The sequence below is a fragment of the Rhinopithecus roxellana genome, chromosome 7 (assembly GCF_007565055.1).
Source record: "Rhinopithecus roxellana isolate Shanxi Qingling chromosome 7, ASM756505v1, whole genome shotgun sequence".
Classification (NCBI taxonomy): Eukaryota; Metazoa; Chordata; class Mammalia; order Primates; family Cercopithecidae; genus Rhinopithecus; species Rhinopithecus roxellana.
In genome coordinates, this window is record NC_044555.1 from 24866538 (window position 1) to 24880335 (window position 13798).

Consider the following 13798-nt stretch of genomic DNA (forward strand, 5'->3'; position numbering starts at 1 on the left):
GCATTTCCCTATAGTATGAAGCAACAGCCGAGCTGTTGTCTATTATGAAAAATACATGTCCTCACAGCATTTAACAATAATCTCTCCAACTGGAAGAGAACTGGCTCACCGGATCCCTCAACCACTGTTCTGTGCAGGATAATGTATGGAGGAAAAGTGCAGCCTGGTGCTGACTTTAATTTTCGTTTTCTCCTGCAGGCAGGTAGAGACAGGACACAATTGTTGCCAATGAACTTTCAGTAGGCCAAAAATCCTGAACGTTTGAATTGCTCTTTCCTCTAAGTGGGAGGGAAAAAAAAATCAGTTTCCTGGGTTAAAGCAAAGCCTTAGATAAACCTTAAGCCTTAGATAAAGGAAAAAAAGTGAGAGAGAAAAAAGGCCACATGCAGAGGCTCACACCTGTAATCCCAGTATTTTGAGAGGCTGAGGGAGGAGAATCATTTGAAGCCAGGAGTTCAAGACCAGCATGGGCAACATAGTGAGACCCCTGTTCTACACAATTTTTAAAACTGGCTGGGCACCATGGCACGTGTCTGTAGTCCCATCTACTCAGGAAGGTAACACAGGAGGATTGCTTGAGCCTAGGAGTCCTAGTTTGTGGTGCGCTCTAAGTCCTCCAGGGTATTCCAGCCTGGACGACAGAGAGAAACCCTGTCTCAAAAAGGGAGTGGGGTGTGTGAAGACACATTCCAGCCTTGTCTTCAGCTGGACTGCCACTGCTGCAGCCTCCTCCCAACATTTGAGGCAGGATCTCTCTCGGCCATGGTACTCTTAACTCTGTGAATGTTGAGTTCAGTGCTAGGGGTTTGACGCAAATTACAATGAGATTAAAAAAAAAACAAAAACGGGTACAGTTGTAAAATGTTTTTGTGCCTTGTGGCTATTACATCTGGATGTGTGATATTGACAGAAAGGGTCCAGCAGTTTGACTACTTAATGCAGTTGCCGCAAGCAAGGAATTCGTCTTTTCTACACTTCTCACTGGATAAAGGATAGAGACAAAAGGGACGGATGTTATGTAAACTGATTTTTTTAATGTTTACCAATTCAGGATTTCATCCTGTCCATTTCTTAAATGTGATGAATCTTTTCACTAAGTTCATATCGTAATGTGATTTTCTGAAGATGTTTTGTCCCTTCTGCTTACAACCCTTCCAGAAAAAAAAGGTCTGGAGGATGACATGGGATGATTAAAGAGATAAAAACTTTTCATCACAGAATACTACCTGGTGATTCTGTAAGAGTGGAGTAAACAGAAAACCTGGCACATGAGGAGAGGCAAGGGAGGGAAGGAAGACATCGGTTGTCTCTGTTTTTCAAAACTATTCCTGCAAACTCTCCACTTTTCCTCAAGAAATACTTCCCATGAGGGCTTTCCAAGCCACTGTGAGCCAATGTTAAAACCACACTGATTGGCGAGCCAGTGATTACCTTACAGGTATTCAGGGAAATCAGCTACCAGTCGAGAGGTATAAATGTGCAATAACACAACCTTAAAGAAAACGCACAGGTGTGAATTGATTGAGTCTATAGCATGTATAAAAAGCATGTATAAAAACTGGCAGACATGGAAGGATCACTTGAGGCCATGTGTTTGAAAGCAGCCTGAGCAACACAGTGATGCCCCGCATCTAAAAAAATAATAATAATAATTAAATACATTAGGCAGGCGTGTTAGTGGCCACCTGCAGTCCCAGCTACAGGGGAGGTTGCAGTGTGAGGAGGATTGCTTGAGCCCAAGAGATGGAGGCTGCAGTGAGGCATCGTCATGCCACTGCCCTCCACCCTGGACAACAGAAAAACATCGTGAGAAAACAGCTTGTGTAAATATAGACATAAAATTCTTTATTTCTGCCACAAAGGTCTTTCTGAGGCACACCCTCCACTGAGGGTGACATGGGACTCTCTGTTCTCAGTGTTTCTGGATGCATGAGAATGGTTGGGCAAGAGGCAAAAAAAATTTTAAAAATCTCTCACGTCCCTTTCTTCCTACTAAAAACAACCTGGGACAAGGGTGTGGGGATAGCAGGAAAACCCTGGCCGGCCCTGTACGTACCTGACTCAGTGTGCATGCCCCTCGCTGCACAAGGCATGGTGGCTCACCTCTGTAATCCCAGCACTTTGGGAGGCCGAGGCAGGTGGATCACCCGAGCTCAGGAGTTCGAGACGAGCCTGGCCAACATGGCGAAACCCCGTCTCTACTGAAAATACAAAAACTAGCCGGGCGTGGTGGCACATGCCTGTAATCCCAGCTACTCGGGAGGCTGAGGCAGAGGAACTGCTTGAACCCGGGAGGTGGAGGTTGCAGTGAGCCGGGACCGCACCATTGCACTCCAGCCTGGGCAAAAAGAATGAAACTCCATGTCAATAAATAAATAAACAAACCAACAAACAAACAGAAAAACGAGGCTCAGAGATTGAGACTTACCAAGAACACTTGACTCATGGAGAAGGAATTCATATTTTGTTCCAAGGTTTGCATTCTTCCCACCATCCATGTTAGAAAATGTGAATGATTTTGCTTAAAAATTCTTACTACTCAAATATGTCTGTACTGTAAGGTACTTCAGTATTGGCTCAGGACGAAACGCAGTTCAGTGAAGCAGGATAGTGTCTCCAGAAAAGAGGCCAATAAATAACAGCCACTGTTTCCTTTGATGCGTATTTTTGACAGTATGTTTGGTAAAAGGTGGATAATTCAGGATACTGGAACACAGGTAGCTACATTATTAGGACTTTGAAGGGGCTTTTAAAAGTTGTTTTAATATTTTTATAATTAGAAAACTCCAAGTATGATAAGATTATCATGAAACAGAAATTGTTTCCTCAACGAATAGATAGCATTTTCAAACTAAAGATAGACAGAATTTGGGCCATGGATTATTTTAGCAATTCACTGTTTCTTTTCTTTCTTTCTTTCTTTCTTTTTTTTTTTTTTTTTAAATTGTTATAGTTTAAGTTCTAGGGCACGTGTGGACAATGTGCAGGTTTGTTACATATGTATACATGTGCCACGTTGGTGTGCTGCACCCATTAACTCGTCGTTTACATTAGGTATATCTCCTAATGCTATCCCTCCCCCCTCCCCCCGACCCCACGACAGGCCCCAGTGTGTGATGTTCCCCTTCCTGTGTCCACGTGTTCTCATCGTTCAGTTTCCACCTATGAGTGAGAACATGCGGTGCTTGGTTTTCTGTTTTTGCGATAGTTTGCTGAGAATGATGGTTTCCAGCTGCATCCTTGTCCCTACAAAGGACATGAACTCATCTTTTTTTATGGCTGCATAGTATTCCATGGTGTATATGTGCTACATTTTCTTAATCCAGTCTATCATTGATGGACATCTGGGTTGGTTCCAAGTCTTTGCTATTGTGAATAGTGTCGCAAGAAACATACGTGTGTATGTGTCCTTACAGCAGCATGATTTATAATCCTTTGGGTATATCCCCAGTAATGGGATGGCTGGGTCAAATGGTATTTCTAGTTCTAGATCCTTGAGGAATCGCCACACTGTCTTCCACAATGGTTGAACTAGTTTACAGTCCCACCAACCGTGTAAAAGTGTTCCTATTTCTCCACATCCTCTCCAGCATCTGTTGTTTCCTGACTTTTTAATGATCGCCATTCTAACTGGTGTGAGATGGTATCTCATTGTGGTTTTGATTTGCATTTCTCTGATGGCCAGTGATGATGAGCATTTTTTCCTGTGTCTGTTGGCTGCATAAATGTCTTCTTTTGAGAAGTGTCTGTTCATATCCTTTGCCCACTTTTTGATGGGGTTGTTTGTTTTTTTCTTGTAAATTTGTTTGAGTTCTTTGTAGGTTCTGGATATTAGCCCTTTGTCAGATGAGTAGACTGCAAAAATTTTCTCCCATTTTGTAGGTTGCCTGTTCACTCTGATGGTAGTTTCTTTTGTTGTGCAGAAGCTCTTTAGTTTAATTAGATCCCATTTACCAATTTTGGCTTTTGTTGCCATTGCTTTTGGCGTTTCAGACATGAAGTCCTTGCCCATGCCTGTGTCCTGAATGGTATTGCCTAGGTTTTCTTCTAGAGTTTTCATGGTTTTAGGTCTAACATTTAAGTCTCTAATCCATCTTGAATTAATTTTCGTATAGGGTGTAAGGAAGGGATCCAGTTTCAGCTTCCTTTATATGGCTAGCCAGTTTTCCCAGCACCATTTATTAAACAGGGAATCCTTTCCCCATTTCTTGTTTTTGTCAGGTTTGTCAAAGATCAGATGGCTGTAGATGTGTGGTATTATTTCTGAGGGCTCTGTTCTGTTCCATTGGTCTGTATCTGTGTTTTGGTACCAGTACCATGCTGTTTTGGTTACTGTAGCCTTGTAGTATAGTTTGAAGTCAGGTAGTGTGATGCCTCCAGCTTTGTTCTTTTGGCTTAGGACTGTCTTGGCAATGCGGGCTCTTTTTTGGTTCCATATGAACTTTAAAGCAGTTTTTTCCAATTCTGTGAAGAAAGTCATTGGGAGCTTGATGGGGATGGCATTGAATCTATAAATTACCTTGGGCAGTATGGCCATTTTCATGATATTGATTCTTCCTATCCATGAGCATGGAATGTTCTTCCATTTGTTTGTGTCCTCTTTTATTTCATTGAGCAGTGGTTTGTAGTTTTCCTTGAAGGGGTCCTTCACATCCCTTGTAAGTTGGATTCCTAGGTATTTTATTCTCTTTGAAGCAATTGTGAATGGGAGTTCACTCATGATTTGGCTCTCTGTTTGTCTGTTATTGGTGTATAAGAATGCTTGTGATTTTTGCACATTGATTTTGTATCCTGAGACTTCACTGAAGTTGCTTATCAGCTTAAGGAGATTTGGGGCTGAGATGATGGGGTGTTCTAAATATACAATCATGTTATCTGCAAACAGGGACAATTTGACTTCCTCTTTTCCTAATTGAATATCCTTTATTTCTTTCTCCTGCCTGATTGCCCTGGCCAGAACTTCCAACACTACGTTGAATAGGAGTGGTGAGAGAGGGCATCCCTGTCTTGTGCCAGTTTTCAAAGGGAATGCTTCCAGTTTTTGCCCATTCAGCATGATATTGGCTGTGGGTTTGTTATAAACAGCTCTTATTATTTTGAGATGCGTTCCATCAATACCGAATTTATTGAGAGTTTTTAGGATGAAGGGCTGTTGAATTTTATCAAAGGCCTTTTCTGCATCTATTGAGATAATCATGTGATTTTTGTCTTTGGTTCTGTTTATATGCTGGGTTACGTTTATTGATTTGCATATGTTGAACCAGCCTTGCATCCCAGGGATGAAGCCCACTTGATCATGGTGGATAAGCTTTTTGATGTGCTGCTGGATTCGGTTTGCCAGTATTTCATTGAGGATTTTTGCATTGATGTTCATCAGGGATATTGGTCTAAAATTCTCTTTTTTGTGTGTGTCTCTGCCAGGCTTTGGTGTCAGGATGATGTTGGCCTCCTAAAATGAGTTAGGGAGGATTCCCTCTTTTTCTATTGATTGGAATAGTTTCAGAAGGAATGGTACCAGCTCCTCCTTGTACCTCTGGTAGAATTCGGCTGTGAATCCGTCTGGTCCTGGACTTTTTTTGGTTGGTAGGCTATTAATTATTGCCTCAACTTCAGAGCCTGCTATTGGTCTATTCAGGGATTCAAATTCTTCCTGGTTTAGTCTTGGGAGAGTGTATGCGGTCATGAATTGATCCATTTCTTCTATGTTTTCTAGTTTATTTGCGTAGAGGTGTTTACACATAGTATTCTCTGATGGCAGTTTGTATTTCTGTGGGGTCGGTGGTGATATCCCCTTTATCATTTTTCATCGTGTCTATTTGATTCTTCTCTCTTTTCTTCTTTATTAGTCTTGCTAGCGGTCTATCAATTTTGTTGATCTTTTCAAAAAACCAGCTCCTGGATTCATTGATTTTTTGAAGGTTTTTTTTTTTTTTTTTCTGTCTCTATCTCCTTCAGTTCTGCTCTGATCTTAGTTATTTCTTGCCTTCTGCTAGCTTTAGAACGTGTTTCCCCTTGCATCTCTAGTTCTTGTAAATGTGATGCAATTCACTGTTAAGGGGTTTCCAGAATATGACTGTCAACAATGCCCATTAATTTCTTTGCACTTCAGTTTCCATACTCTCATTGGAAGACAGTGATTTTGCTGTCGTTTTGGGTACTTTTTCCTACTGACATATAGGGCCTTTGGACCTAAACATTAATTAAGTTTAACTCCAACATTTTCAGGGTACCTGAACAGGGAATTAGTGTCAGGACTATAAGATTTGTCATAGACAGAGCAATACATTGATCTAATCATTCAGAACTTTAAGGTAGGATTAAAATGCTCTCCGCGGGGCAATCTTCAGATTTCCTAGATAGCTGAGATACTTGAGGTTTCCTAGGTAGCTGAGTGTTTGTAACACACAACGGTAAGTATGGGAAATGTAGGTGTGGTGTGATTTATCCTCAGATTGTTAGTTAAGATAAGGTATCATAATAGAGGAAAACAAAGGTGGGGCCTCTTTGCATCACATTTATTACCACAGTATCCTACAGGCTTTATTGCATGACACTGAGGAAAAGAATATTATCATTTCCTTATTTATCATTATTGTTTGGCTGCTCCAGTCGACATCCTTGGTATTTTTTAGTAGCTGACCTGGAAGCTGATCTCCAAGTGTTGTCTCAGTCAAAGACTGGGGATGAATGCAGAGATGGTCCTGGTGTCCAGGGGAAGATTCTGCCAAAATCAGAGCAATTTAAAATGCCAGAAGGAGGTATGTTACCCATTAAGATTCAAAATTACATGCTTTCTGTATTCCATAATATTACACTTTTGATAATGAAAAGAGAGTACATTACTGCCCCTTTAAAAACAGAGTCCAAATGCATACTTTCTCGGGAAGGTAGGTGAGACCCCAGAAGCCTGAGTGCAAAACTCAAAGACTATCAGATACAGACACTAATTGGGTCAAAGCCATATTGAATCATGAAATAGAAGCGGGGGCTCACGCCTGTCATCCTAGCACTTTGGGAGGCCGAGGTGGGCGGATAATTTGAGGTCAGGAGTTCGAGACCAGCCAGGCGGGTGAAACCCAGTCTCTACTAAAAATACAAAAATTTATCCGGGCTTCGTGGCAGGCGCCTGTAATCCCATCTACTCGGGAGGGTGAGGCAGGAGAATTGCTTGAACCTGGGAGGTGGAGGTTGCTGTGAGCCAAGATCGTGCCACTGCACTCCAGCCTGGGCAACAGAGTGAAACTCCGATCTGAGGTTGAAAAAAAAAGAGAAAAGAAAAGGAAAGCATTTTCTTACTTCTGAGTATAACCAACAGCTAAAAATTTGTAGATTATTTTCTACTTTCTGCTTTTCACAAATACGTAATACATTTGTAATACCACTTTGTATGAAACATGCTGACCCTGAAGGAGAATCTAATACCAGCTCTAACGTTATTAGTGAGATTCTGGACAAATCACATAAATCCTACACCAACTTTTGCTTTTACTGAAAGGAGTGAATGCATATCAGATAGATTAAAACCCATTTCATTGCTGATTTCTGCATGTTCCGGTTCTGTTGGAGAAAGTACAAAGATACTCCAATTTTCATGATTTGTTTATCATAACAATCAGCTTCAGTCCAATTATAATATCCGAGTTCAGATTTCATTGCTCCTAAGTAAATGAGCCGGCACTCTACTTGATATTTGTTTTCCTGTATGGAGACCTTATGAGTGTTCTTGGATTTTGTCAAATCCTGAATTCTCTCAGGCTCTTAAGCAATGATTGCTTTTTTTTTTTTTTTTTTTTTTTTTTTTTTCTCAGAAGGAGTCTCGCTCTGTCGCCCAAGCTGGAGTGCAGTGGCCTGATCTCGGTTCACTGCGACCTCCACCTCCCGGGTTCAAGGGATTCTCATGCCTCAGACTCCTGTGTAGCTGGGAATACAGGTGTGTGTCACCATGCCCGACTAATTTTTGTGTTTCTAGTAGAGACGGGGTTTCACCATGTTGGCCAGGCTGGGCTCGAACTCCTGATCTCAAGTGATCCACCGGCCTCAGCCTCCCAAAGTGCTGGGATTATAGGTGTGAGTCACCTCCCTTGCCGGACCCAATGACTGCATTTTAAAGTCTTCCCGCAGTGAGGCCTTGAATGACTGAATAATAAAATGGAAAGAGACAGTCAAGTTTTTGTGGCCCATGAAGTAGGCAGCATGCATATAGGTCAGTGATGCTCCAGGTGGTTGGAAGATGCCTGTGCTAAGCATGCTCCCTGCCCTCCTGTCAGTCTTTATGAGCTACTGTGTGTAATTAGATTGAAGACACATACGGCAACCTCTAACCATATCAGAGGTTATATATTACAGGTTTCTGCCTTGAGTCATCAGATGTTACGACTTAAAGTTCAAAAACTATAACATACTAAGTCCTGAGTAGTCCACATAAGTATCGTTCACACATATTTTCCAAATTGCTGACTTAATTAGAAGAATTTCTGAATTTAAAGGAAGCACTGCCTGTTTAGGGGAGAAATTACCTAAATGTTTTTACTCCACACTTCTGAACCACTCCATTAGGCTATCAACATTAAAAGACTGTTTTCAGACGATTTCCAGGAGCCTATTGAACAAGCCTCAATTGTATTCTTAGGACAGTCATAGCATTAAATGTATATCTTATTAAAATAGATAGCAAATTCCGTGATACAAGAAAATAACATTAAGAAAGAGCAAAAGAATAAAAGAGTCACAGAATAAACTTAAGGGAAAAAGGGAAAAAGAAACAGGCAGTAAATGAAAGGTATGAATCATTAACCAAAGGAAAACTAATTTGATATTAATAAATTTAATAGAATGTTCTTTTGAGAAATAGCTAGGAAGAGCCTCCAGTAGATGTAACAATCTTGAAGAAAGTGGAAAAGGCACAACACAGAATACGAACAAGACACAGATATTGAATGTAGGGCATAATTGAAAGGGAATACATTCTTGAACACTGATGTTTTCAGAGTGTGGGTGATATGGTTGATATGCTAGGAATGCCTACATTGTTTAATATATCCCCGAAATACCTGAATATCTGCACATCAAAAAGACTGTGGAAGGACTTGGGAAATTTGCCAGTTGTACCTCAAAAACAGTCACTTTTTTTTTTTTTTTTTTGAGACGGAATCTCGCTCTGTCGCCCAGGCTGGAGTGCAGTGGCACCATCTCGGCTCGCTGCAAGCTCCACCTCCCGGGTTCACGCCATTCTCCTGCCTCAGTCTCCCGAGTAGCTGGGACTACAGGCGCCCGCCACCACGCCTGGCTAATGTTTTGCATTTTTAGTATAGACGGGGTCTCGCCGTGTTAGCCGGGATGGTCTTGATCTCCTGACCTCATGATCCACCCGCCTCGGACTCCCAAAGTGCTGGGATTAGAGGCGTGAGCCAGCGCACTCAGCCAAAAACAGTCACTTTTAGAAGCAAATATTTAGCTTTCCAGATGTGTTATTCTCCGTTTTCGTTTCCCTCTCCATTTCTTTTTCTTTGCCACACTGCTTATGATGTATAACTCCTTCACGTTTTAATGACAATAATGAGAGTGATACCTTAAAACTTATATTGCCATTTAATTAATTATACAAATGGGAATACTTTCCGTTGAAAAATGTGTCATTATTCATAACGACCTGATGACTATAGGTGAAAACTGGATGCAAATTGTTAGTGTATGTCAAAAAAGAACAAAGAAGGGTAAACTAGCCCAAAGCAATATTATTGCACTTCTGCACAATAGACAAAAAACAAATACAATACTGGCCTTTCTATTCATTTCACTTGAATTTCCTAATGTATTTCCTAATGTATCTTTAACTGTTTTCAGATACATTATGGCAAAACCTACTTTTCAGACTATTTGCAGGAGCCTATTGGACATCCAGATGATAGTTTCAAGCCAAAACATTTAATTATACGTTTTTCACAAATTTCTTCGGTTGCTTAGGTTTTTTTGTGTTTTGGTTGTATTTTGAGTAAAACTCTACACAATGTTTGCTATCTACTTTAAGCCCCTTTTAATAGGTTCACTTGATTTAGTGTGTTCTGGTCTCAGACTGTCTTTTGGTTTCCTTCTGGCACCAAAAGCAGGGTGTGTTTAAAAAATGTTGTTAGTTCTAGATCCTTGAGGAATTGTCACACTGTCTTCCACAATGGTTGAACTACAGACTGGATTAAGAAAATGTGGCACATACACATGGAATAGTATGTGTGGCACATACCATGGAATACTATGCAGCCATAAAAAAGGATGAGTTCTTGTCCTTTGTAGGGACATGGATCCAGCTGGAAACCATCATTCTCAGCAAACTCTCGCAAAAACAGAAAACCAAATACCACATGTTCTCACTCGTAGGTGGGAATTGAACAATGAGATCACTTGGATATAGGAAGGGGAACATCACACACTGGGGCCTGTTGTGGGGTTGGGGGAGGGAGGAGGGATAGCATTAGGAGATGTACCTAATGTAAATGATGAGTTAATGGGTGCAGCACCCCAACATGGCACATGTATCCATATGTAACAAACCTGCACGTTGTGCACGTGTACCCTAGAACTTGAAGTATGATAATAAATGAAAAAAATACATTCTACAAATTCCAAAAAAAAAAAAAAAATAAGAAAAGAAACTGTGAAATTTGCCAATTGTCCCTCAAAAACATTTACTTTTAGAAACTAATTTTGGCTTTTTCAGATATTACTCTCCTTTTCCACTTTCGTATCCCTTCATATTTTCGTGTGTGACACAGTTCATAATGCTGTCACACATTGATGACAAAACTGATAGCTTAGGAGTAATGTGGCCTTATATTTAATTATACAAATGGGAATACTTTCAAGTGTAGAAAGAGGCATTATTCATGTTGACAGCACAGTTGGAGAAAACTGGGTACAAACGGTTACCGTACCTTAAAAACCACAGAAGGGCAAACTAGCCCAAATAAATAGTTTTGCCCTTCTGCACAATTGAGTAAAAACCAGTGCAATGCTGGCCTTTCTATTCACTTTCCTGATGCAGTCCCTAAGGTGACATTAACCAGTTTCTTCCATGATAGTTTTTTTTTTTTTTTTTTTTGTCCATGAGGCATTTTATTTGTAAATGTATGTATTACATCCCTAGAAAAAGAATCCCAGGATTTTCCCTCCTGTGTGTTTTCGTCTTGCTTCTTCATGGTCCATGATGCCAGCTGAGGTTGTCAGTACAATGAAACCAAACTGGCGGGATGGAAGCAGGTTATTCTGCCATTTTTCTAGATCTTTGAGTTGCACATCAAATCTGGGGCTGATCACTCCACACTTGTTTAGCCTGCCTGTAAGGTTCACAACAATTTTCCCAGCTCTGTGATCATCAGTGATTTCAAATTCGCCAATGTAACCATGCTTCATCATCACAGTGAGAAACCGGACGATGACTTTGGAGCACGGCCTAATAAGCACCTGGAGTTTGCCTCTCTTTTCGGCATTGTTGATGCTCTTGAGAGCATCAGCCAGGACATTCATGCGCACCATTGTGGCTTAGATTGCAGGATTGCGCCGATGGCAGACGGATGAAATTGGAGCTCTCAGAGAGTGCTCCATGATAGTTTTTAAACTATTTCCAGGAGCCCATTTGGCATACAGACCATAGATTCAAGCCAGAACATTAAAAGGGAGATTGCAAAAAATTATGCATTTTACATTATACATCAGAAAGGAAGAAATGTCTCAAGTCAATTACCTAACCTTCCACATTAAGAAACTAGCAAAATAGTTGGCCAGGTGCGGTGGCTCACACCTGTAATCCCAGTACATTCGGAGGCCGTGGCGGGCAGATGACATGAGGCCAGTAGTTTAAGAACAGCCTGACCAACATGGCAAAAAACCCATCTTAACTAAAAATACAAAAATTAGCTGGGCATGGTGGCTGAGGCGGGTGAATTGCTTGAACCCAGGAGGTGGAGTTTGCAGGGAGCTGAAGTGGTGCCACTGCATTCCAGCCTAGACTAATAAATAAATAAATAAATAAATAAATAAATAAATAAATAAAATAAAATAAGAAACTGGAGAAGTAAAATGAAATTATACTCAAAGCAACAAGAAGGAAAAATTAATAAAGATATGAGGAGAAATAAATTAAATAAAAATGAGAAAATCTATAGAAAAATATCTGTGAAAGCAGAAATCACTTCTTTGGGAGGATCAGTCAAATTAATAAACCTTTAGCCAGACTGATGAGAGAAGTTGAGAGGGAATACAAATTACAAATATCAGCAATGCCAGAGAGCACATCAACACAGATTCTTCAGATATTAAATATGTGATAGGGAACATGGTGAAAAGCACTATCCAAAAAATTATTTTTTAAATGGAATGGGAAGATTCCTTGAAGGACACTAACTAGCAAACCTCATTCCCCAAAAGAAATAGATGATAGATGACATATATAGCTTATATCCCAATTAAAGAAAATGAATTAACTAAAACCGACAAGGAAATGAAACAAAGATTTTTTTTCTCAAATAAATTTCACGTTTCTGGTGACTTCACTGGTTAATCCTGCAAAACATTCATGAAAGAAATAATGCCGAATCTACACAAACTCTTTATAATTGAAAAGGGGATCACAGTTTTCAAAGCATTTTACAGAGTACACATCAACCTGGTATCAAAATCAGACAAACATCATGAGAAAATAACATGACAGACTAATATAACTCATGTTCATGAAAGCATAGATTTATGTTTATGCTGTAATAATAGCAGTTCAAAACCAGGAATTTATTAAAAATTTACAACATCATAGCCAAATGAGATTCACCCCATGGCTTGAATGTATTTATATATGTATATGTGAGTTTAGTATAGTAAAATGTACAAGATAAGTATGCAAAAGTCAATGTGATTTTTATATGCCAGCAATAAACAATTGGAAATTGAAAATCAATGCCACTTAATATAGCAGCAAAATCCCATGAAATGTTTAGCGGTAAAATTTAAGAAAATACGTGCAAGACCTGTACTCAGAAGCCTAAAAATCATTGCTATGAAATATTAAAGCAAGCTGAAATCAGTGGAGAGGTATACCACATTAATGGAATGCAATACTCAAGATTGTGAATATGTCAGTTTCTCCCAAATGAACTATACATTCGATGTAAACACAATAAAAATCCATACAACTTTTTATTTCTATAAATTGACAAGCTGACTTCAAAGTTTATATGGAAAAGCAAAGGGACTAGAATAGTCTAACAATTTTATAAAGAACAAAGAATATTGAAGGACTTGTTACCTGTTTTCAAGACGTATTTCATAACTGTGGTAATGAGGACAGTGTGATATTGGCATAAGAAAAGAAATAAGGGCCAAAGCTAGACCTATATATTCTTGTTAAATTTTTTTTCCATAAGGTGCCAAGATAATTTAGTGGAAAAGGATGCTGTATTCAGAGAATGATGGTGGAACAATTGGACATTGACATGCAAACAAATGAACCTCAACCTTTGTCTCACACCATATCCAAAAGTTAATTCAAAATGCATCATAGAACTTACCACACTTCTAGAAGAAAATGTAGGAGAATCTGTGGCAACATGTAAAACGATAGAAGGGATACAAAGCATACAAACTATGAAATAGAAAATTCATAGAATTTTTAATATTTATATACTTATATGTTATCCTTATCCAGTCACTAGTTACTTTTCCAAGCATTATACAAATCACATGAAGAGGTCATTAGAGTTCTAATTTCCTAGAGAAATTTCCATTTAAATTTTTCATACAAGCTCATGATGATGAA

The 13798-nt window shown here is 39.6% G+C and overlaps 1 pseudogene across 1 annotated transcript; it reads right to left on the minus strand.

Moving 5' to 3' along the window:
• Positions 1-11072: 11072 nt before the first annotated feature.
• On the minus strand, positions 11073-11587 carry LOC115898747 (annotated as a pseudogene). The gene has a single exon (XR_004058432.1). The product of XR_004058432.1 is annotated as a 40S ribosomal protein S15a pseudogene (transcript).
• Positions 11588-13798: the final 2211 nt, after the last annotated feature.